We start from the raw sequence: 26755 nt of genomic DNA, 5'->3' as shown, positions 1-26755 counted from the left end.
AGTTACCTTCTGCACATATGTAATACATTCTAGCTTTTTATAAGACTGTTGGTTACAAATAGCTTTGAAATAACTACCATGCCTTCCAGCTATAAAATCCCATAATAATTATTCATTATATCACCATCATTTTTATTATGCTAAAAGGGATTCCTCCACACCCCCTCCCACAGCAGAATAATGTTGTAGAAGGGATTTCATTTGCCCACATTAATTCAGGATTGTTCACCACCGCAATACAGCTATATCATCTTTGTTTTGGGGGAAACCGAATGGAGTGAGACACCCGCTCCATGAAACTTCAGTAATTGGATTCATGTTTAAATAACGTGTGGGCAAAAAAACTCTTCAGCTTCCTAGCTTAATTCTTTTTATTATCTGCATGTAATCTGAGTAGGTTCTAACTAGAAGTTCTCCAAGAATTAGGCTAGCTGGCTTTATAGCCATAATTTAGACAGTTATACATACCTCTGACAATTCCCACTTCCTGTTACATATTCAGAACATAAAAGACAAGGATGTTGAGATGGTAATTTGTTTCTGAAAATGAATTCTGATTCTTTTCCTCTTAACCCCTCTTTCCCCAAATTTTACAAATATTTCTGCAGCTTTGGGGCATTTATTTGTGTGTGTAGTATTTGGGGGGTTTTTGTTGGGGTTTTTTGGTTTTGGTGTTTGTTTAGTTTTTTGTTTTTTGTTTTTTTTTTTTACATTTAAAACTGCCAGAATGGAGGCTGATTTTAACTTAATTTCAATGTGGTGTGTGCTGTTATAACATCCAACTGCTTAAACATATTTTAGGCTTTAAAATGCAGTCATTTAAACTCCTTCGGTTCCAGAGCATCTGATTTAGATACTTGTGCATTCACTTCTTAAATAAAGTGAAAGCATATTGTGTCATACAAGATTTTTTTTTTTTCCTTCATTATCTGATCCTTATGCATTTGAACTTGGGCTTCTGTGACAAAGACACAGTTGTTTGTCTGCTGATTGAATTTAACAAGAAGCTGGTGTTCTCCGAGTGCGTCATTTCCTATAGCATAACAGTACAGTAATGCTAAATGCACATATGTACAAAAAAGCATTAAACCCCAGAAAATCCCCTTAAATCTCCAAGCTGGAAATTCAACCACTGAAAGGTAATTGTACTGAAATTTAAGCCAAAAGTAATTTTCTTATGTGGTTAAGGAGTTCTAAATGTAATAAATAAACTGTGATAAAAGGGATCTTTAGAGACAACCTCAAGGAGATGGTATGAATCCATGTGCATTGAGTGATCATTTCCAGCCAACTATACAGCAAAAAGATATTTTCAGACCTCTTGTGAAATGCTAGGCAAAATAACCCTCATTTTACTGCAGTTTCTCAATTCTTTCTGTTAGGTATTTATGCAAATGATGTATTTTTGGAGCTGCTGCCTAGCAAACAGATACTCCTGGCAAGCATCTGTCTGCCCACACCAGAAGTTAGCACCCTTGCATTGCAGAGGTGGTTACAACAAAGAAAGTATAAGAATGTCATAGATTAAAGTTTAGAAAGGGACCCATTTCAATTAGTTTTTGCCATCTGAAGGTTAGATTCAGTCTGATCCAGCCATTAGTCAGTGAAATGAAATTGGCATCTCAGTAGGGATGTTCAGCCCACTTAGCTTTTAGGTTCTTCTGTAGTCAGTGGAAGAGAGCCAGCATCTCAGAGGGCAATTTATCTTATCCCAAGGGGCTGGCCTAAGAGTGAATCCTTAAGGTTTTAGCTGCTGAAGTTAGGTGAGGAAAATTTCATCCTTAGCTTGCTGAATATTGTAGTTTCTTACAAGGGTGTACTTGTTCAGACTTGAGAATGATCCAGGATGTCTGTGGTGGAAATTAAATCATGATCGTTACTAACTTTAGTAAAGCAGAGCATTTGTTTCAATGTAGTTGAGCACAACAACATTTTGAATTGTGAGTTTGTGGAAAGAAATACCTTTGACAAGACTCAGAATCCCCCCAGGTGGGCTCCAGTCTGGGAAGTTCTGGTGGAGTGAATTTTTTGAAACATCATTCCATTACGGAATGATAGCAGAAGGGATTACGGTAGAAAAAACACTTTTAAGAGAGAACTTAAAAGGATTATGACAAGTATTTTACATTGTACAACCTGCTCAGGTCCTTTCCTGTTCTTTATTCCTGTATTTCAAAACCTTGACTTCACAAAAGTAGATTGGAGTCAATATATCCTGCAAATCTTTGTGTGCACAAAGCTAACACAGTTCCTATGGATGACACCCCTATTGTCACAACTGTCAATGAGTTGATGGAAATACTTAGCAAATCAAGAAATCTGCTTGTTGCCAATTCTGTTAAAGCAGCTTAAAAGCTGAAACTTTTTCAGCAGTAGTGTTTGTAGAGAGGAGTCTTGCCATGGTAGGTTGAATTTCAGGATTGCCTAGAAAGCACAAGAGGATGTCCTGCCAAGCTCCTAATCTTGGTATGTTCACTTGCACAGAAATATTAACCTCTCCATAGTATTCTGTATATGTAAATAGTTTATTGTTTTCTTCTGGTTCCTGTCTGGCTTTGCAGAGTTACCATCCTGGGCTCTTTTTTGGTGAGAGGGTGGAGAGGTGGTTTGGCTCTTAAATTGTTTTGCTTTTTGACACTGGTGCTTGACTGGCTTCTGCCTTCTGTTTAATTCTTAAATATTTTTTTCTTTGCATTGCAGTTACTGGTCTTTATCTCTAATACTTATATTTGTGGTGATAGGTTTGTTTCAGAGTTCTCACAGTATGCTATAATTTGTTCTTTGTATTGTTGCATATGTTCACTTACTGACTTGGAAAGCAAAGAGGAAAAAAATCAAGGGAAAAGTACATGTTTTTTTTCCCCAACATTTATAGTCAACACAAAATACACTGTGGAAAACACAGTTGTTTCAACAGATTCTCAAAGCTGAGACCTGGGTAAAGTTTATAGTTTCAATGGGACTCAAGGGAATATGCATTTTCTGCCAACTCCAAAAGGATCTGAGAATGTGTTGAAATCTTATATGTATTGTATTTGTTTTGTCTGTGTAGGCAAGTGCTTCTGTGTGGCCTCTGCTTTTCTTGATATTCTCTACAGCTGACCTTGTAGGTGGGTTTTATGTCTCCGGTGTTGATCAAAGGAAGTTTGTAAAGTGCTTTTTAAAAGTGTTTTAAGAGTTGGTCTGACTCGCGTTTCATGGGTTTGAAGGATTTATTGAAAATATGTTCAGCAAATTAATTATTTTTTTTTTTTTTTAGTGAGGAATTTGAATTCAGTTTCTGAGTATTTAAATTTTTTCCCCTCTCTACTGCAAAAAATAGTGTTCTCCTAAGGTATTTATGTCTTATTTAAATAGACAACAGAGAATTCCCATTTTATTCTCTGATTCCTTATAACTGAGTGTGTAATTTTTCTCACTGTAAAGTTACTGGCTGTGTGCAGGTGAAAATACTTGACCTGTGTGCACCCGTTTGTTAAGGTAGGCTTTTTAGAGTGGTATGTATGGTCTTGCAACTTCTAGCACCTCATTAGATTCATTATTTCACTTATGCTTGTCCTTTCTTGTTTCTGTGAGTTTTCTTATTCCAGTTCCACAAACACCTGTTACTGTTAGAGCAGACTCAGTGTAGCCAGGGAAGGGTTCGGGTATTCTGCTCTGTCGCTTCAGCTGGCAAGGAGAGAACGGGTTCTTGCTATTCGATGTCAAGCTAAAGAATAGCCCTTGGTCTCTGGGACATGGCTTGATTGATTGATTTATTGTCCCAGGCATGCTTGTTGGATACCATTTATTGTCTAGACTCCCCCATCATTTCACTTTGAAAGTTACTTTCCATACTCAACATTTTCAAACAAATCCAAATTTGTACAGTTGTAACTGATTTTAAATATCTAGTCAAACAAGGCTGGTTTTAAGACTGTTGAAAATAAGGAGTAGCAATACGCTTTCCATTTATGGCTGTGGTGCAGCTGTTTTCGTAGAATTGCTTAGCGAGTTGGATTAAGCTGGTGATGGATTCCTGTCACTACAAGTGGAGCTGAGCAGAATTCAGCCTCGTCTCTCCATGATGGTGTCTTCTTCAGAAAGGTTCTGTTCTTAGTCTGTGAAAATGCTATGCACAATGAGTATGTAAAGATGGGAGATCTCACAAGAACATACTTGAAACTGCACCACATTTGTAAGCAGATGTTATTTTGTGGTTTATAAAGATTAACTTTATTTTTTTCCCCAGCTGTATGCCAGAATCTTACATTTGTGCGCTTTCTGGATACGGTCAGAAGTTGATGCATCAGTTTATCGAAAACCGGTCTGTTCTCTCATATATTTGTGCCTAGTGTTGCCAAAGGCACTTAGATACATTTGGATGAGCTTTTTCACTTTTGCATCCATTTTTCATTTGTTTGTTTTGACACATGATGTTTTGAGATCACACATGCCTGTAAGAGCAGCAGCCAGAAGGAGATGAGACTCATCCTTAGTGTAAACAGATCAAGGACTAAACTGTTACAGTATTGTTTTCAGAATCTCCAAACTGTTTTACTGGAATCATATATTCAACTGCCTCCCTATTTTAATAAATGCATTTTTATTTAATCATCATCTCTATTTGAGAGAGGGGAAATTTGAGAAAGAAGGGGGGATTACAGTAGGAGTTGATGTCAGTCTGGGCTGATCTCTGCTTTTTTTTTTTTTTTTTTTTTTATGTTCCCTTCAGTCTGAACCATGCTCTTTTTTTTTCTGATGGCAAATGGTGGAGCTGTTCAGCTACAGAGATCAAGCGTGTGTTTGTGTGTGTTCAACGTTATTTGAAATTCTGCTTCCACTCTAAAAGAAGCTTAGGGCTCTAAGAATAAGATTGAAAGAGGCAGCCCTACCCCAGCAGTGCTGGCTAGCTTTCCCTTCTTGGTGTTTTCTGAAATTTATATTAATTCCTAAGGACAGGTACTTTTCCTCAAACTCTTTTGTTTACAGTGTCGAAACGTTCTTACCAGCAGCTATAGAGAGATAAAAAGAGTCAAAGTGACCAAGTGATCACTCCTCTTTATGAAAGGTGACCTTTTCAGAGGTTTTCAGAACACCTAACTTCATTTTTCCTGTTCTAAATCCCACTTCAGCGTGTCCCGTTAAATTCTGTTGGCTGGATAGTGTATGCAGAAAAGGGCATTTGGAGGGAAATTTCCTGAGCCACAGGAAACTTTAAGGAAAAGCTGATGAATGGGCTGAGATGTAACAGCTGCCCAGCAGGACTCCAGTAACACTTTCTGTGCCTGGGAGAGCCTGGTGATTCCCTGCTTTTCCAGCTGAGTGCCACCACGGGAATCTTCTCCACAAGGAAGAAAAACCTCAGACTTCTCCAAGCCCTGCTAAGAGTGATCTATCCCTTCATGTACATCAAACTGACAATTCCTACTGCTAAGTGAGAGGAAAGCTTTGGGATTAGCACATTTGCAGTTAATAGTTTCAGCCTTTCTGGTCTGGTTCCAAAAAGTGGTGGTTTTTTTGGTCTTCTGTTTTGAGGACTTTACAGGTAACATACCACAGGACGGTTAGGTTTTTGTTTAGCCCAAGGTGGTCTGGCCTTAACCACTGGGCATGTGAACTAGGTGTCAGTTTGGGGTTTCTTCTTGGGAAGACAGCAGCCAGCAGAAGCTCAGGACAACCTTGAGCTGTGTTGGAGGCTGACCTCTTCTGCTCCTGACTCCTCTCCCCCACTGAGAAACAGCAGCTTGCAGTTCTGCTGGATCTTCTTTCTTCCACACTTTAAGAAAACTGCAGGGCTCGTGTTTCTGCGAGGCGGTGGTGGCGTGGGGTGGCGATGCTCCCAGCCCAGCTGTGCGAGGGGCGGCTGGCTGGGCCGTGCTGCCTCGTGTCCCTCCTCCTCCAGGGAACAGGCTCTGGGCCAGATTCAGCTCGTTAACTTCCAGCTGGATCTTACGAACCAGTCTGTCCCAGCAGCCTGCAGAACTGGCAGCTGACATCTAGGAGGTAAGCATGGAACTGCAGGCTGTCAGAGAACAGAAGAAACTTGAAGCATCTCTTAAGTATTGACTGGACTTTTACAGTATGCAGAATTTATCCAATAATCAGTCATCAATTCTGAGACAGCTGGGACTTGAAATCAGCCAGCACCATGAAACAGGAGAATTAACAAACTCCTTTGCTGGTGTTACCTTGGTGTTTATTTTCCCTTCCCTTTCCCATGAGGGCTTTGTTCTACATCCACTCCTCTGCGCACCACCTTCTCCAAGAACCTTTCCTTGAAGCCTGAGGAAGTGGTTTAACATTGGATACAGACGCACGCACACAGACACATCCCATCGTTAGAAAAGGAGTGTGACTTCCTGTACACAGCAGGATTGATGGGGGTGGGAATGGCACAGTTACTAAAACGCAAACAGCAGAAAGGCAGTCCCCAAAGTATATAAAATTCCTTAACTTAATTCCGTAACTTAAATGACTAAATCAGCTGAACGCTGGTGAATGTTCCCCTGGTTCAGTACAGAGTCTAAATGCATAACCTGCAGCCTTTCTGACAACGAAACCTGGACTATGGAGGCAAGGAAAAGGAACGGGGGGATGGTAGTAGGAATGGTTTTAAGCATCTTACTACTCAAAACTAGTCACTGTTTTACCATCAACTACAAATAAAGATGGGGAACCTAGCTGCAGCAGAAAGAATTTCTCTGTTGAAATATAATCTAAGCTTCCTTGTTGCTGTATCTCTGCTTCTCCTTGGTAATGTGCATCTTGTACAGTAAAGAACTGAAGTAAAGAGCTCAAGTCAAATGCATCCTGTCCTGGAGTTAGGTTGTTTGTGGTACTTTTTCCTCCAATAAAAGAGGTGGAATAGTATGAAATGGTGTGAATGTGATGGACTCGTTTTCCTTTTTGAACCTTTTCTTGTCTATACTTCCCCATAGGTGTTCTCCCCCTGTAAAACCGTGTTGCATGCTAGTCTCCTTGCAGACTAGTTGAAACTCCTTCTGTATTCCCTTAATGTTCCTAGGTGCCCTCAGATAAGCCTAGCTTTTGGCCCTCTGGGGTAAAAAGTTGATGTGACGTGCTTCTCTGCTACAGAACGTATTTAATCAGATACTCGGTCATGTAAATAACTGAGCATCTCAGTTCCTAACTGAGGTGTTCCCGATTCTCTCTGCACCTAATTTGAGAATGTAGGCCTTCCCACAGGGGCCCATGCCACGCTAGGGGGTTGTACAGGGGCTGCAGGAGGACCTGGTAAGACAGTGTTCAGCTGGAACTTTTCTCTATGAGGAAAGAAAAGGGGTAAGCTGACGGTGGTACAACATGAGTTTTCTGATGGATCAGTTGAAGGCCTTAGAGGTCTTTGTCCCTTCAGCAAACTCTAGTGGTATATGTGCCATCAGTAGGAACAAACAAGTATGAGAAAGACAACATTCATGTTTAAATAGAAAGGGAAAGGGAGATACCAGCTTGATCACAGTCAGCTGGATGAACCCAGAAAAACACTTCAGCCTACTTATTACCAACCAAAAGCACTTCTTGCTTCTCCGCCAGCTTTTTATGGGGAAGAAATCAAATTCTTGAAACGAAGAGGTGTTGAAACTACCATCTCTTTATCTGAGACCCCCTTCTGAGCCTTGTGGCGGTGCAGACATCTAAGAGCACTACTTGGACTGAAGGCGTTATGACAATTCTTTCTTTTTCCCCTGATCACCACATTCTGCAAAAAGACGGCCTCAGTAGACATGTCTTCTGTATTCCTCATCTCTTGTGTCTTTTAATATGGTAAACTAACTTTTACCCTTAGATAACTTTGTGTGCCTACAAAATTTTATTTAGATGTCCACATTCCTAAAAATAGTACATGAATGAAGCATTCCAAGCAGCAAACCACAGCTTCCTGAGGCAACAGTGGCTGTAGCGCAGTTTCTAGTTCAAGGATTTTGTTTTATAAGTGATATAACATTGCAGACTCTACATCCAGTTTTACAGCATTGCTTTGCTGTGCGCTGTTTTTTTTGTGTTCCCTTAACGATACTTGGATGCAAAGCACGTGTTGTGAGTTGACTGATACAACAGAAGATGGCTAAGGCATATGTTTTGTGGTATGTGTGCCCACTCCACTCCTTAACAAGGCTGTTTAACCTATGTTTTGTTTCTAGCCTGCAATGATCAAAATGCTGCCCACCCATTTTAGTCATATATTCTGTTACTTACTTATATACTGAAAGTACACTTTCATGTGGCAGAATATATTTAAGACGGAAAGTTCAGATTTAATACTCTGACTCTTGGTACAAACTGTTTTCCTGGTGCCTAAAGCCCTGCTTGCTCAAACAGACTCTTTGGTAGAAAGGGATCTGGCTGGGATTTGGTTGCCAAATGTGTTTAGAAAAGACATCGTAAATGATAAATAACGATTTCAAGTTCATTTGTCTGGGACAAATCCAAGCACGATACGCGTTAGGTTCCAAAAGTAATTCAGCAAAATAGGGTGGGGGGAAGTAGAGGGGGAAGAGTGAAATGGTCATTTAGCAACACCGAAGTACTTAATTTTCTTGACAAAGTTCTTAATATTTTAAAACATTTCCATCTTTTGGACAGAAACCATACACTCTCTAATTACTGGCAATAAAACTAAGTAAAGGATTTAAGACCTATGAATGTTACAGTTGGAGGAAACTATAATTAAGGCTGGCAAGACTGTGTTTCCTTAAGGAAACAGAGAGTTCAGACAGCTTTCAAAAGGAGATGGTAATTATTTTTCCCACTGAATTTCTATGTATTGTTAAATGCATGTTCTTCAGTCTTCAACCAGTAAGTTAAGCAGTAAAGTATATCCTAAGTAACTTCTTAATTTGTGTTTCCCAATGTGCTGTTTTAGCTCTAAAACTATTTATCTGGTAGTACTTAAGGTTCTTCTGGTTATAAATCAGTATTCTTCTGTTTTATATTTTATATCTTATGCTGAGAAAAAAAAAAGGGTGTAAAACAAAGTCAAAATTAATGGATATGATTAAAAAGTAAGCTGAATCTAAAATACTGCAGTGTGTATGTATTTACATGCACTCTTTTGTAGCCTATCTGCATCCAGGGAGACTCTGTCACTACTGAATACAATAGCAGGAAGATTGTTAGTCATAAAATAAAAGGTGCGTGCATAGAAATATTACCAGTCAGCCGGTTATTACATGCAACGGAGTTGGAATCAATGGAGAAACCAGTAGCATATTTATAAATCCTTCATAGACTGGTGGGCTTCCCTGGCACAGTATTTTGTAGCCAGGAAAGATGCTGCAGAGGCTGAAGCTGGGAGTGGTGGTTGCTGCATCTCCTCAGCTCTGGGTCTCTCACTTTACTGCCACGTTTCAGTGCTGTCAGGACTTTGGCTGCCCCAGTAGCTTCCCAGGCACTGTGGGAAGAGCAGATTGGTGTGCCTCGGTGCTCATCACTGGGGGCTTCCCGTTAGCCCGCTAAACACTATGGAAGGGCGTGAGTAGCGGGATGCCCTGGAGATGCTGGTCCCCAAGTGCCAGGTTCCTGCTCTTGGCCCAATGACTCTTGGCAGGTGGGAAGCATCACAACTTGGCTTATCTTTGAAATATTTATTCCTACTTTAGTCTTCATGGGAATGAGACTGATTTGGAGACAGCAAGGTGTTTTGTGAAGTGGGATTTTATTTTCCATATATCCCTGCAAATGAGGAGGACCATTTTGTACCAGGGGATTTTGAATTATTTGGAAGATTCAGATGAAGAGCTATACAGTTAGGGAACAGAATGCTTAACCTGTATGTGGAAAGTCATCATACAAAGTGGTGTGGGAGTACAGGATGACATATGAAATTCCCTTCTACTTTATGTATTTTTTCTAATCAACTGCCTTTTTTTCACAATCATTATTAAATTGGCAGATTAGTTGCTGTTCGAAGAGTCAAGCATTTGTGGTGATTTTATTTGACTTTCGATGAGGCAGATAACTGGCATATAACCAGTTCCTTTTTTTAAGGGAGTGAGTTTGTGTAACCAGATCATTTTGCACGTGAGTGAGTTTGCCTTTGAGTCAACTTCATCAGAAGCTGGTTGTCCCCTGTTAGACCTGTCTGCAGATAAACTGGTTGCTGCAGAGCTGTGAGGAAGAAGCGTAATGTGTTCATGCAACCTTCTGTTTGTCCAGATATGAATTAGGTAAATTTTAAAATCTAAATTAAAATGAATGTGTTTCACAGTGCTTGCAACAAAGCAGAGCTAAGCATAGCACAAAGTTTTCATGCAGGTACATGGACAATTATGCTTTTCTCTCCATCTTTGGAGACGGAGGAGGCAGCTGTTCAGCAGGGACCATAGTGGAATGTGAGGACAATCTGTGCATTTTTGGCACCTGGGATTCTTTTTCAGTTTCTAATTTTGACATGTAACTAACCCTAAGAAGGCACACAAAATATTGAAACACTAAGTGTTAAAAGTTACATTCCGGATCACAGGTTACGTTTTCAACTAGATTCGTGTTGCTATGGCTCCTGCTAATATTTCTGGAGTTAGAAACCTGTCAGCGTTTCCATTTGGAGGGAGGGAGCTATAACTGTCTATAAAAATATGTTCCCAGCCAAAGCATGCCACGTGAGGTTGTTGCGGAAAAGCAATTAAAGTCTGGCAGCTCTGAAACTAGATGAACATCAACAAGAGCGAGAAATCTGCTGCTTTCTGACTGTGCTGCACTCCCAGAAGTCAGGAAATGTGTGACGATAGGTGCAGTGTGGCTGTTTGGGGTCTGCTTCTAAGGGTGACTCTGCGCAGAATCAGGTCTGGATGAATGATTTTGGTTTGTATAGATATCTTTAGTGTCAGATTTTGTTGTGCTCTGGATATCATTTCATAAATTAGGCTCTTGATGGATATTTTAACACCTTATATCCGTTTCCTAAATCTTTTGTGCAATTGGTCCTTTTCCTCTGGTTCACCACAACTTTAAGTAGCTCCAGCACACTCTTCCAATTTACGACGTCTCCCTGACTCGCCAGCTGGACTCCACACATAGCCTTGGTGCTCCAGGAAGGAAGACTTGGCATCAAGTGAGTCTGGGGTTAATGAAAGCCTGGAGTGGGAGGTTATAAAAATCAGATGGTTATAGTAATTGTAAGGGGCTATATGCTGAGTTTAATAGCTCCACGGGGAATGGTGATATATGAGGAGTGTAGAAGGAGAGAATGGGCATAGGAAGGTACTATTATATATATATCCCTCTTCCCCCTCCCCTTTCATTCCTTCTTTGCAGGATATTTTATATCTTTTTGCCAGAGTCCTAGTCTGACCCGACTGCGCTGCATCATGAATCCATCCCTACAGAAAGTTTGCAGAGAAGGGGAAGCTGTTTCCAAGATCCAGTCCTCTCCTCTGGCTGCAAATGAAATAGCCAAGCCTGATAATCACACGTGATTCTCTCTCCTGTGTTTTTCATGGTGATTCTAAATCATCTACTTTATCTTTTATCTTCATCAGATAGTTACCTGTTTCATTTTATGTCCAGGCAGATGTAAGACAAGGGTTTTTTAAAGGAAAACAGCCACAAAGTTAACAGCACCTTGTATTTTGGTGTGCCCCAAGTTCAGGGTCAGTCACACAGGCCAGCACTGCTGCTGAGGTGGAAAGAGTGTGTAGGTAGAGGCAGGTCTCCTGTAAAGGGTTGGCTGTAATCACAGGATTACCCTCACTGGCTGCCTGTGATACCAGCCTGGGGCAGCTCTGGTAAGCCAGGAGTTTATAGCTCCACATGGAGGGCACTAGCGGTCCCTGTACCTACAGGGCTTGGTCCTCCCCTCCCTCTCCCTTCATGGAGGTGATGCCACTCCTTGATCTTAGTGAATTGGACAGTCCTGGCTTTTGCCATCACTCTCACTGTAAGGAGACCCTGATGTTACTTACTGGGCATAAGAGGACACTAAAATTAGGAACTGCCTCATGTTTAGGATCATGCTGTATCTGGATGATTGTAATATTAGTTGCTGAAAATGAGTGTTTTGGGCAACACTTAATAGTACTACATTGAGACATAGTGATTATATTTCAAATTTAAAAAATAGATAAAATAATCTAGAAAATATTAAAAAAATCTTTTATAAGATAAAGTCTTTTCTCTAGGACTATCTTCCATGCATTCTCTATCATTCTTGCTTCAGAGTTAAAAGGTGCTTGTTTGTCTTGTTGACTTTGCAAAGCCAGCATTGTGACAAAAATGCTTTAGATTCCAGCTGTATATTTAAAGAATAATGAAATAAAATTGCACTGGAAACCTAAATTCTGCCTTCATTTACATCTCCTTTTAATTATGAAGGCCATGTTTTTAAAGTGGTTTAATAGAAAGCATAGTGAATACAAAGTCTTTGAGGGAGATGCAAGCACCTTCCATGTCATGATTTAATTAGTTGTTTTGCAAGGCTGGTTTTGGCAGGGAGTATGTATACATGTGTATATGTGCGGATGTACACATTTACATGTGTGCAGCTCATAACTTGAGCAAACTTTGTTCTGGAAGTCCTTGAGGCACAAGTGTGGAACGCCACAATGTTGTTTTTTCAGTCATGTTTTGCAGAGGAGCTGTAGTTTGGAGAATATTCTAAATGCATCACTTATTCCATTTTTTCTAAAATGGTTCTATACTGCAGGTTAGGAAAGCCTGTTTTCTGTATGCTTCACAATGTCAGAAAATACTAAAAATAAACAAACAAAAACCCAACACCATAGAGCAACTCAAGGTTTCAGTTTAAGTAGCTATGCATTTAAATATAAATTTAAATATCAATGTGTTTAATGATGTTTTTTTCAGGGACAAAAGTAAGCATCATAACTTCCTAAAAAATTGCCTCTGGTTGTAAAGATGAAAATGATGGAAATGCGCTTATGATTCTCAGCTGCAGCTTTATGTCTTAAAAATATCTCCCAAAATTTTAAGGAATTACAAACTCAAGTAAATTTGGGATACATAGTGAGAGATGCATTTAAATATTTTGCATTCTTCCTGCAAAATAACTGTGTAAAGAAAAGAGGTGTATTTGGGGATCATTTGCATGCAGTTTTCTAGGTGCATGTGCTTGCACTCATATATGCAATTAAATTTTGTTCTCAGTCATTTTCACTTCTCATTTTAGAGCCCAGACCTGTCCATACCAAGGTGCTTTTTTATATATAGTTATGTAAATGAAGATTTAGAGATATATATATGAGAGCATGCTTAGTGCTGCTGATTTTTAGGCGGCTGTTGTTAAATTACAGTATGGCTAGAATTTTCTTTATTCACATGATGCTTTTGGGGCTCTCCATGGGCTTTCTTAATAGTCCAATTCTTAAAGAGCTTTTGCCTGTCTTTACAGAAAACTCCTATCATCTGCTTCCAGTGGGAAAAAATGTTTTCTTCCAGTTAATTACTGCGAGTTAAAAATCTAGTAATGAGAGCTGTAATCATGATATGAACTAACAGACTGAGTTAAACGCCATAGTTGCGACAAGGCTGTATTACACAGTCCTTCCTCTGCAAAACTATCCACAAATATTTATCACTAAGAAAACTGCACCAGAGCTGCCATTGACTGGCAGTGATAGTTTAATTTTTTTTCTCTTTGGCAAATGGTCTTGCATCGCTTCCTTTTGTACGGATGGCAAACTTTTGATTACAGCTGTGTTATCACATTGGGTGGATACATCCTGCTTTATTCCAAACACGAGGTGTAACTGTTAGGCTCTTTTGCTTTCTCTCTGTCTGTTATTTTAAGTGTTAGAAATATGGTTTGTTATTTTGGTGTCTATTTACTGTTGAGTTTGGGGATTTGAGGGCTTAGAGGGGTGGATTTGGTTTTTTTGGTTGAGTTTTTTTGATCCCTTTAGGTTATTTGTCAATTATCTCAATTTTTAAAATTACACTATTTGCTATTTATGTCTTCTTTTTCCATCCTTTGAAGCTGTTCTTTGATACCATTTTCATATTTTTTTTTTTTTCTAGTCAGAATGGTCTTTTTTGCCCTACATTTTTGTTTTGGTGTTTGTGGTACTACGTCTTGTTTTTCGTGCAGTAGAATATCCTTAAATAATTACCAATTTTAACTCTTCCCAATGTCTAATTTTCATTTCCAGTCTATTATGCCAACAAGTAATTTAAGCTTGGCAAATTTGGCCCTTGCAAAGTTTAAAACAATCACATTATCTGAGTTATCCAGGTATCCTATGCTTGTACAGTGGAAATGTAGCCAGTTCAAGACTCACAGGTATGTTGTCAACTGCTACTTTTTGATCAGCAGTTACCTCGTTGTTGTCTTAAAAGTTAATGTAATTTTGAATTGCCCCATAATAAGCACACTAAGGTAGTGCTCTCTACAAAAAGATCCCACCTTATTAAAGAAACTCTAGATAAATTTATTTAAATGCTCATATCAGACATACCAGATTTCTCCAATACCAATGTTTCCTGGGAATGCCATTTTTATATTCTGTTGGCTGATGGCCAAGGAAGAATTTGTCCTGGTCTCTTGGGAGGGCTGGAAGTCCACCAGTACTAACATTCTAGTCTTGTGAGTGAGCTTTGTAGGCCGTAGAGTTGCTGTACTTCCGTGAGACACTAAAGGTTGTCTGATGCAGAATACTGCCCCATCACCTCTTATCGGAGTCACCTCCTGGAACTAAGGGGTGTGGATAGGATTTTCAGCATTTGAACGTACAGCCCTTTCTCCTCAGTCTCAGTAATACAAAGTAGGTATCTGTATCCAAATTCTCATTTTAGGAGTGTGATAATGAAACCTCTGTTTTGGTGTCACAGTAGGGCAGGGTGGCTTGTACTTGTGGGGAGGTCCTCTGCTTGCAGGAGGCAGGAAATTGCCACCTGTCCTTCTGGAACATTTCTGCTCTTTTCAAAAGAAAGATATATCTGGGGAGAACTTTCAGGTTTTTTTAGCCAATGGTGGATGTTGTCTTGTGCTTTCCTGAATTTCATCTGGTTTGATCTGAGCTGTATTGCTACCTATAGGTCTTTTCCTCTGGTGAGCTTTTCTGTCTTAAGATGCAGCCTAGGATATGGTTGGCTTTCTGAGCTGTGAGCACGTTACCAGCTGAAGTCCAGCTTTTCATGCACCAGTACCCCCAAGTCCTTCTCCTCAGGGCTGCTCCAAATCCCTCCATCCCCCCACCTGTATTGATACCAGGGGTCAAATATCCTTCAGGTTCCCTTACTTGCAATTGCAGAACATTTCCAAAACGTTTTGTTTCCATTTCATTGATACTTGTTTCCTCCCTCCAAGGGATCTCCTGTGAAATGGAATACATCTGGACATGCAGAAAACTTTCCATATCCCTGTGTGCTTTGTTACCTGTTCCTCCTCCATCAGAAATGTGTAGCATGTAGCTACATGTAGCTACATTCATGTAGCTCAAGCTGCTTCCTGCTTCAAGCAAGAAGTGAAATACGGTAATTCAGACACAGGTCATAGGACCACAGGATAAGTCAGTCTGGAAGAGACCTCCCAAGCAGGAGATTGGCCCTCCCTTAACAGTCTCCTGCTCAAAGTAGGGTCAGGTCTGACGCCAGACCAGGTTAGTTGAGGATTTATCCAGTTGGGGCTTGAAATGGTTGTGCCTTCCTTTACCTGTTCAGGAGTGTGGTGATGCCACTTGGAGTCCTGGACTTACTGAAACTGGTTAACTGTTGGAGTAACGAGAGCTTCCATCTGGCTTTGAATTTCCTTCCTGGTCAAGGAGAAAACTGTATCTGCTCTCTGCCTAGTGCATCAAAAGAGCCGAAATGGCTTCAGACCTCATACCCCACCTGGGACCTTGTAAGAGCTATTGGTTTTCTAGCACAAACATAATAATTAGCTATTCTCTGTCAGCTGCTGTAGCTGAGGAAATGCAGCACTGCATCTGCACAGTACTCAAATGAGTTTCTCTACAGACTTGTCCTATCTAGCTGGAGATTACCAGCCTCGTCCTCTGCAATAGTGTGGGGAGCAATTTTACTTCTGTGTGGTCCAAGCTTCATTCTCAACCTAATGCCTAACCTGAAACCCAGGTTGCCTCCATCAGGCTTGGACATCTGGCAAATCTGTTTGTACAGACCCCCACTGAAGCTTTGCTCAGAACTAGCTTTTGCTCCGGGTAAGGACCTGCACAACATTTCTTCTACAGAACTTAAGATACTGTGAAAATAACCTTACATGCACTTTAAAATTTCCTATTCAGCACCTTATGTCTGAGGCCATTACATCTTCCAGACTATTCCCAGCTACCTAAAACTTACATTTCTTCATTCTTAGAGGGTATCACTTTCTGTACCTTTCAGTTTAATTAAAAACAAAAGCTAAAAGCTCCACTTACATGCTGTTCAACTTTTCAGAAATTTGGTGTTTATGAAACACTGACCAGTGTGTTCACCGTTTTATAAACTGTAGAAATAAGGCATGTTCTTCACTGTAACAGATTTACAATCACAGTCAATATTTATTTGTTTGGCATTTCCTTTACATGCCAGTTCCTGCTGTACAATAAAATGTGATAGTAAACAATAGTTAAGCATGTAGTCATTAGTTTAGCGGTGCCTAATATAGCAATTAAAACAACTATGTAGTCTTTGCCTCTGTTTATTTCTGTTTGAATTGCTGTATGAATTATCTAACTTCAGAGTCGAGGTCTGATATCTATGACTTTATCTTCCAGGAAGTGAAAAGAAAGACTTGAGCTCCTTCTCTAACGACTTTTTTTTCTGTTCCTCAATCTTTTCTACCTTTTTAGGAATTGTTCAGTAAAAGTATGAAAAGGCAAAGTGAGATATCATGCATCATACATAAAGTCTTCTTTTATGTCACTGTACTTTGTTTCTTAAGCAGAGTGTTCTGGATCTTCACCTCTTTAGCTTTAGTGCTTCCAATAATGTTTTGTCTTCAGCAGTTTGGGTGGATCTGGGTTTGGAACTGTGTTTTTGTTGGAACACCTCTACATTGGATCCCCGCAGTTTTCAGTGCTTGGAAAAGTTATAGCTTACAATAGAAGACAAAGTAAACATGCCATCAAAAGGGAAAAAATTAAATCTCTGTTTATTCACCTGCATGGTAGGGATGAATCTTATTCACAGCAGCTAGCTGAAATATTCTAGATATTAAAAGGCTTGGAAAAAAATGAATTTGTTTAAATGCCTGGGACTTTGTTCCAATAGGATTTGTGTCCCAGATGTTGATTTGCAGCAGCAATATGCTGGATGAAGTTTGATGTTGAATGTGCCACCAGATAGTGGCACACAGAATATGCACATGGGGAAATGCATTCCTGTGCATTTCTGTGCAATTTTGTAGTTAAGAAATTCGCTGTGACAGCCTGTGCATTTCTGGATGACTATAGCGTGGGAACCTGAAACAGAAAGGTCTGAGACTTATGTCCAAGTGACTTTTAACCACCTGAGAGGTGGAAATACATTGCCTCGTGGACTCTGCTGACCAGGCCTCCCAGCCAGGGTGGTGTCATCAGGAAAGTAAAGGCATGTTTGGTTTTTATTTTTGTTTCTCTTCACAGCTTACACATTAACACCATATATAGAGTTGGTCCGAGGTATAGTAGGTCTCTGCAAGCAGCATGACTATTTCTTCTGTATTAGAAGTGGAACTACCAGGCTGTTTGAACATCTGCTCATGCTTGCTAATTTATTTTCAATGGAAGACAAATAAACTTCCTACTTGAAATAAGCTGTGGAATGTGGGGGTTGTCACATACTGTCTTCCCTGCTTCCCTCTTCCTATATACAAACCCTAGAAGGAGCTCCTGCACCTCATACGCAGGTGAGATATAGGAGAAGTGATTTTCAAAAGCCTGTTTGGGAGGACACAGTGACTGGTTTTGAAAATTCCTAGTTCCTGCTGTAGATGGTTTAAGGTTGACTATGTACGGGCACAGGGGTCCCCGTGCTGAGCATCTAGGCGCTCGATACGCTCTTCTGTACTTCCCTGTCTGCAAGAGAGCTGTGACTGGTGAGTGACAGAGTGGTGGCCTGGGGGGAGGGAGCTGTAGACAGTCCCTTCGATGAAACCAGGCCACTGTGCCACTAAGGCAACAGAGCCCTGCCTCTGCACGAAGGATTTTCCAGAGAGAGATGGGCATTGGGGTAGATCCAAGGGGTGGAGCAGACTGGGGGTCTGGCCTCTGCTCCATCAATTGATTTGTGCAGTTTTCATTGGATATAACTAATCTGTGCTTTTGCCAAAGGTAATGGCTTGTGATGCTTTGCCTCCATGTTTGAATTGCTGGGGTTTGGGGAACGACTCAGAATCTCAGGTGTGATTATATTCTTCTTCTTTTTAAGTACTGGCTTTGAGGGATTTCTACATTTTACTCTGTAGATGTGTAAAAGGCTGAAAGAGTAATTAATGTAAAATCTAAGTAAGAGAAATTGGAAGACAAGTTATTCTTCAAAAGTATTGCATGTTAAAAATCCACTTGGATTTTTTGGTTGGAGTTTCTTGAGGTTACTATACATTAAGCTACTGGCATTTAGTTGAATTATCTGTGGCTTATAAAGTACCCTAAGTCATAAAACTACCTGATGGAAGTTTATTTAAAGCTTATTTGATGGATATTTTTACACAGACTGAAGATTCCAGATAAGATAAAGAATTTTGAGGTTTGGAGTAGACAAAACTGCGCACAGCTGTGCAAACAGTACAACGATGGGCATGTATTAGCCATGTTTCAGTACTGCTAGACTACAGGGTTCCTAAAAAATCATTGTTCTAGCAACTCATAAGCAGATGGAACAGAGGTCATCTTGGAGAGACTCTTCTCAGTGTGATAACAGCTGAAGCAGCCACTTTACAAACCAACAACTTGAATAGATTAAAGGAAATGGCCGATCCATTTGTTGGTGTAACGCAATTTTTTTCCTATAGCTGAAATGGATTGGCCTCCAAATTAAAACTCAGAAGTGGGACTGGCAACATGCACATGAACATGCATCATTGCTTTCTATAACTACCTGAAAGGCGGTTGTAGTGAGGTGGGGGTCGGTCTTTTCTCCCAAGTCACACAGGATAGGACAAGAGGAAACAGCCTCAAGTTGTGCCAGGGGAGGTTTAGATTGGATATTAGGAGAAATTTTTACACTGAAATTTTTTACAGGCTGCCCAGGGAAGTGGTTGAGTCACCATGCCTGGCGGTATTTAGAAGACAGGTAGACATAGTGCTTAGAGATATGGTTTAGGGAAGTTTTTTGTCAGTGTTAGGTTGATGGTTGGACTAGATGTTCTGAAAGGTCCCTTCCAACCTAGACAATTCTATGATTCTATGATCATGTGAGACTTTTGAACACCAAATATAAGTATTTGGAGGGGCTAGGCTTCAAGATAGATGACCTGTGAGTGGTATTTTTGAACCAGTTGGTTTGTAAGGCTTGCTTGTTGGTTTGTGTTTTTTTTTTTTTTTTCTGAACAGGCTATGTAGCTGGCCTGTATGCATGAACAAAAGGGAAGAAGGCTTTTTTAGTATATTTTATTTTAACTTTTTTTTTTTCTCTGCGTGCACTTTGTGGCTGTGATGCTTGGACCTTCTGTCCCCAGTGTTTCAAGTGTGAGTGTTGAAATATTCTCTGTCAGACAGCAGGAAGACCTAGGATAAAACCGGTGAAGCTGTGAACAACAAACAGCAATAAAAGCTAATATTTCCTAGGACATTTGAACAGGGAGTGGGACATTTTCCTCTCTGTGTCTATTTCTGTACTTGACTTTTAGGGTGGCAGGTGATAATATGGTGTTTGTGACCTGCAACAGATGTTCCATATTTTTTTTTCCATCCGGTAGCCAGACAGGATGTCCTGTGCATAAAATATAAGTTGTTGACAGTGCAGTTGTTGACATTTGTGGACTGGAAGGATGAGTACCATCACTGGGGAACACTGGGTAGATGGAAGAGGTCTGGGCAACCAGACTGAGGAAGCATTGCTGCTCCGTTTTCAGGGAGAGAGGAAATGTCTCCCAAGGAACTGAACAGAGAGAAGTTGTGGAGGAGGCTTCACATCAGAAGTAGTAGTAGGAAGCAGTATTCAGTAGAGTTGAAGACAGGGGAGGACTGGTAGGCTATGAAAAGCAGACAGAAGAGGACAAGGGGATTTAAATGTTTCCAGTTGATAGCATGTATCCAGAAAGTAAACTATGAGAGATGCCTTTAAAAGCTCCAGATGGCTGAATGAAGAAAGATGGCTAAGATACCTCTGTGACTGATAGTTCAGCCCAGCTGGAAAGAAAGCCAGTAATGTTCTCAAAATATCTAAGAGACCAAGGCATCCTGAAACCAGCACACATGCCATTTTATTGATAAAGTAGGCTTCTGAATCTTGTAGTCAGTATGCAATGCTGATAATGCCTGTAGTTCCTAAATATTGCAAAATATCTCAACATGTAGGTGATTTCTTGAGACCTGCCAGGGTCCTGAAGGAGAATAATATCTAACTGATCTTCACAGTGATTCTCCATGCCATGATGCTGGGGAAAACAGTACAGAAAATTCTGAAAGTGTTCAGCTGGATAGCCATGTAGCAAAGGTAAAATGTTTTGATTTGGAAGTGGAATAAAAGTCCACTGTCTTTTGCTATAGATGGAATGAAGAGAAGTCTTCTGAGGCCTAGACTAGCATAATCAGAAGGACATTATATCAATAATGAGAGAATGAAACAAGCTGACAAATGAGAGTAGTTTAAGCATAAAATTATGATACTGAAAATATAATTAAGACCGCCAATGGAAGTGAAGAAATGATTTCATAATAAGCAGACAAAATTGTTCCTTTATGACCATAAATTTGGTGAGATTTATACCAAACTCATTGAAGTGAAATGCCTTATGGTTAGTCTATTTTCAGAAGAAGAGTGGAGAACATAGGTTTTCTGGGTTGTGGACAACTTCAGAGAAGATGATCACAAGTGGTTAAGCATCCTGAGAAAGATAGCACTGGGTGATCTCCTGTGTAACTCCAAAAAATGGCTGCTTCCTACCCAGAGCAGTGTAGTACTTGGGAAACTGTGTCTTTGTGGTCAAAAAACTTACATAACTCATGAATGTTTTGGGAGAGTAGTATCTAGGAAAAGTAGAGAAGTTTTATCACTTCTGTATTTGGCACTAGTACAATCGCTTTTCCATTGCTGAGCTCTTTTTTTTGGTGTCCATAAGCCTGTTGATAAAATGGTAAGAGATTGATCAAAGGACTGGCTACTTTGCCTTGCGGTGAGACATTCTGGAATCTTGCTCTGTTTATCTTGCCCATGAGAAGGCTAAGACTTGACCTGATCAGAGTGTCTGCATTGGGGAAAAAAACACTGAAAAACTGTTAACAATCTGGCAGGCAAAGATATAAAAAGGTCCAGTGTTTGCTATTTGAAGTTCAAAATTTCACTGCAGATTTTCAACAGTGAGAGTGATTAGACCCTATGATATCTTAACAAAGGTTGTGGTGGTTTCCTTACCGCTGACAATTTAAAAATCAAGATTGAATGGTTTCTTAAATGATATGTTTTAGTAAAGCACAAGTTCTGTGGCTTCTTTGTACAGGGCATTGGGCTAATTGTTCATAAAAATCCCCTTTGACCTTGAATCTCTTAATTCTCTTAAAGACAATGACTAGAGTCAAGCTAGTCAATTTTTTCCTTTTTTTTTGTTATTGAAGTTTTCTGTCCAAAACTTACTTTTGCTTTTACAAAGCTGTGATGAAAAATAGGTATTTTTCTTGGCCAGCTTCTGTTCATAGCCCATCAGATGGTTTTTAACTATAATGACCTTGCAGTCTTACAGTGTTAGTACATTAATATACCATGTAATATTGGTGTCTCTGTAAAGCTGTATTCTTTGTTCCATTCTTTGGTATGCTGAGGCCATATGCCAAGCATGGGTGTATTTTAACTGGTTTTATTGAGATATGTATGGGATATCTTTATAGCATTAATTTAATTCAGGATTATGAAGTCTACTTTTTCTGCAATAAGTGATCTTTTAGTTGCTTCCCTCTTCTGAGTCCCGTCTGCACACCTCATGTTTACAATCATAAGTGTCTTGGAGACGTTCCTGCTAGATCTGAACTAAAATCCAATTACCAGCATTTATGTGGCTCCAATCCCTGTTAGGGCAAGAGTGCCATTAAGGTGTCCATTGTACCAGGAAGCTCAGTTTCTGACTTCAGAGAGTTCAAAAGACCAAAGACTGCCAAAAAGGGACAAAATGACCAGGTAGCAAGTGATATTAGGAACATAATGAGCATGTTAGCCCAGCCCTCTGAAGAAATGATGTTTAGGGAATGACTTTTTGTACTGCTTGTTTCTGTGCCAGGCACTCCTATTTCTCCAGTTGGGTTTGGATTCATTTGTCCATTTCAGCCTGTTTTTTACAGAAGTAAAAATACCAGGTTCTTGTGGTGAGCTGAAGCACCAGGTTCAAAAGAGGTTTGTGACACCTAACAAGTGGGTATACAAGAAAGGCACAAATTAGTAGCAGTTGTTGTGGCATGGGCTGAAAGATAGTAAGATCATAGGAAACCAAATGCTCTTAGTTCTCTTGCTTACAGAACAACTTGTGTTCTTGTGGGGAACAAGCTAGACTCATTTTGTACTGTTGATTCTCTTGTGATTTCAAATAGTCATAACAATTCACTTAAAATCGCTTCAGCAATATGGCTTAAATACATTTGATCCAGACAAGAGTTAAAGTAATTAGCTGACATTTGATTTTACTTGGTATGGATCCAAACCATGAAACTTTGAACACCCATAAGAGTTCAGAAGTGTTTCATTCAGTGTTTGGGTACTAGTCTGTGTTCTCAAGTAACCTTTGCAAACTTGGCAAATTTAATCCCAGTTTTAAAATAAAAAAAACAACATAGCGAATCAAGTCCATAAATGCTTTTTCTTTAAATATAGAGATGCTTTGGGGTATATTTGTAGAAGCAGCAAGCAGAAGGAATAGAAAATGTGTTATCTATATAAAGGTGTGTGTTTGTGTTCACGTGCGGTGTTCACACCATGGACACAGTTATGTGGCTGTACAGAACATTACTCCTGCTGCAAGGACCTTACGATCCTAACAGCCAGCCAGGGCAATCGTGCGCTTTGAGACCCGGAGGATGGTGCTAACTTAGAGCATGTGTGCGTTCTCGGTTTTATGATGTGACGACAGCAGCGCTGTGACACTGGTTAACATTTGTGGGCCTTGTGGGAGGAGCGAGTTTCCATGAGGGATTTGGCTGGGGGAAACCTGCCTGCCTGGCACACAGAGCCGAGGAGGGCGTTCCAGGCAGGGTCGAAATAGAGATGAGTAGCATGATGTTTTACATCGCGTATGATGCGGCTGGTAACTTGGAATGTGATTGACCATGTTTGGTAAGCTTGTTATTTTTTCTTGCAGTCTAATACAGAAGGAAAAAAGACAGCGTTATGAAGAAATTCAAAAGGAAGTGTATAGATGTTTCTGCTGAACACAGAGGCGTTCACTTCCTCCATCAAAGAGCAATTATAAGACAATTGAAAAAGCTGAATGTGATAAGAACACATTGTATTTGCTGTGTTAAGAAGCCAGGATGGAAAGGGAAGGCTTTGGGGCAAGGGACATTTTGCAGAATTTAATTATAGCCTGTGTACACAGGGGCAAAGAAAGTAAGTTAAGTTGGTATCTTCAATATAGCATGCCTAAGTGACATCAAAAACAGTGCTACGGTATTTGATTGTTAAAGTATGCGCTCAGTGTCCAAGTAATGTAGTAGTAGAGCTTATCATGATTATCCCTGCTGTGAGACAAGTTGAACTGGCAGAAAGGTCGCAGAAATCAGTGTGCATCCCACAAAGCTCTGAAAAGAATATAAGCAACAACACAGTGTAATAACGCCGATTCTGTGATATACAGTTCACAATAACTTACTGTATGTAAAATACCTGGAAATGATTCAGTTTCACCTAAGCAGCACAGTGGGAAGTTTTTTCAGATTCTTTCAAAAAGTTTACTGTCTGTGTTACAGCATACAAATCATATTATCTCCCCTTACCATTATATAATTCTTCAGTGATTTTTTTTTTTCTCAGTGTGGTAAAGAAAGAAAAGAAAAATATCTGATGCATTTTTAGGTTTTTATTATAACTTAGTAATTAGGAGAGCAACAGGGAAGGTCATCACTATGTGACCATTAACTACGTGACCATCTTGAACTCTGTTACACAAATTCAATGTGTGAGTTTAAATAATCATTCATTTAAGTAACAATACATGTGTCACATCTATAATACCTCATATTTGAGGATTTCAGAGCAGTTGATGAACAGCTTTTGATGAACAGAATCTCCCAGCGTTCCTATAAAATGGGAAAAAATACAGGCATAGAAATTACAAATCATTTGTTAAGGCTGCTCAGGAGATGAACAAGGAGAGTCTAGATGTCATGGTTTGGGGAACCTACACACAAGTTAAAATCTTGGGATGAATACATACAGTTTACAAAATGACTATATTATTGAACTCTTTCATATATCTTGTGTTGACCTTAAGCTGTGAAAGATCACAGAATCACGGAATCGCAGAATTGTCAGAGTTGGAAGGGACCTCTAGAGATCATCTAGTCCAACTCCGCTGCTAAAGCAGGATTGCCTAGAGCACATTACTCAGGACTGCATCAAGGCGGGTCTTGAAAATCTCCAGAGATGTGCCATCCATCTCCTAAACAAAGGATAGCACAGGATAATAGAGGATCATTTTATGCTATTAGCTCCTTTTCACGTGAGAGTATGTTGGGACAGAGCTATGGCTGAAGCCCAGAGAAGTCATCATAATTAAATTTGTCTGCAGAACAAAGGGTTATCAACAAAGACATCTTAACAGAAATAGAAAAAAGAGATGCTTGAGGAGAATAACATGGGCAGTCATAGATAAAGGAAAGCTGAACAGTAGAGTCAACCTGAGGCATGTTTCGTAGCCAAGAAGCCTGAATTTTAATGGGGGTCAATGAGGGAAGGTGGACATGAGACCTACATGGACACAACAAATGTATCTGCTCCAGAGCCTAATTGCTGCTCCCCAAGCCACACTATTGAGAATAGTAGCCTTTCACGATATCCGTGTTGTTCAGCAATTGACCCGGCCCTACGTCATAACCATGGACATGCTGTATATAAGATCCTGACTTCAGCTGATTCGAACTCCAAAAACCATTTTGGGTGATGAATAAATTCAGGCATCTCGCATCTTTACTTTTGCTTTATTCCTTATAATTCTTTGTTAGATTACAGGCTTTTCTGAGGAACCTTCAACAAGTTGGAGGTACACATTTACTGAGAGTGAGATGCAAGGAAACTAAAAGGGGATTCAGAAGTCTACAGGATTGTCCACCATGTGTTAAGCAACAATTGCTTTGGAGAACATGGTCACATATTATTTGATGTGGTTACAGATAGGCAGTCCCTGCTGACAGTGAGATGAGGGATGCATCCAGGCCTTGCTCATGATCTCTTTTTTTCCTTTTCTTGTATGTCTTTGAAGATGTGGATTGTGAATGAGAACAGTTGTAAGATGAAATGTAGGAAAAGTTATATATGAGGTCTTGGGAGCAACAGGAGATGGGAACTGGTTTAGGAGTATAAGGTGGTTGGTCTGTTAGGGTGCGTCATTGGAAAAGGGTTGAGAGGCAAAGAATCATCTGTATACCATAGAGGGTAAGGATGCTATTCCCATCAAGAGGATCTCACCAGGTGAGCCTGGTGCCAGAGGACTACAACACTCAGAGTCCCACTGGCTGAGCTGTTTCACACAGGATCACTTGGCTTCTCGTCCTGCTTGCCACCCACTAGGATTATTTTGAACAAGATTGGAGTTGAATGCTGTCGTGCTGAACTTGGTGAGGCATGTGTGGGGGACGGGAGCAGAGAGGGAGTGGGAATGTGGTGTGCAGATGTGTGAAGGTGAGAGTAAAGCTTATCAGCTACTGGTTCCAGAGGGTGGTAGGCTTTTCCTTTTTTCTTTTCCTGTCTCTGCTGGTGAAGTCATCCATTGAACAACCTCAATTATCCATCCGTACAAGATAAAAGTACCAGAGTACTAGGTTAGGGTGTGAATACTTTCAAATATTTAAAAATATAACAATTAAATGTAGACCTTGCTCTTTTGGCCAGCTGCTCTCAGGGTGGCCTCTATTAAAAAGTTCTTGAGATCCTAAAGACGCGTTCCTCTTCTTGCATAATATTTTTCTTTTGTTTCCAGTAAACCAGGTTTGAACTGGAAAATTTCTGTTAAGTCCTGTAGCCAATTTAATATTTAAAACAGACCTGTTAAGTTGCACTGCTTTCAGGAATGTCTTGAGCCATCCCCCCTCTGCTAACCTGCTGTGCTGACTCAGCGCCTGAGGAGGAGCTGACAGCCCGTGGGGACAGGGGAGTGTTCTGCGACTCTGCAGGAAGGCGGGATAATAACAAATCATAAGGGCAAAGAGTGATGCAGCTAAGGTTTGTGTTGCAGTTATCAGCCAAGTAATTAAAATAAAAAAAAAAAAAAAACCAACCAAAAAATGAAACCATGGAATAGAATAGAATTGAAGGCATGGCAGCTGGTGACCTAAAATGGTAATCTGCACTAAATGCCCTCCTTCGGTAATGTCCGTGCATATGGTTTTCAACCCATTTTGGGTAGAAAGTTGTAGAAAAAGGCTCTTAGAAGTTAAAACTGCTACTCTTTTTTTGTTTTTTTCTTAAATAATTGTCTTGACATTCTCATTAGAAAGACCAAAAAGAGACTGCAAGACGA

General features: G+C 40.0%; 1 protein-coding gene across 2 annotated transcripts in view; it reads left to right on the top strand.

The window, feature by feature from the left end:
- The window catches only part of RSPO2 (R-spondin 2), a 96793-nt gene that overhangs the window by 25360 nt on the left and 44678 nt on the right, over window positions 1–26755 (top strand). The gene's annotated exons all lie outside the window — the stretch shown is intronic.

Source organism: Numenius arquata, chromosome 3 (genome assembly GCF_964106895.1).
Source record: "Numenius arquata chromosome 3, bNumArq3.hap1.1, whole genome shotgun sequence".
Classification (NCBI taxonomy): Eukaryota; Metazoa; Chordata; class Aves; order Charadriiformes; family Scolopacidae; genus Numenius; species Numenius arquata.
Note: the sequence above shows the minus strand (reverse complement) of the source record. Positions and strands in the feature narration are given on the sequence as shown.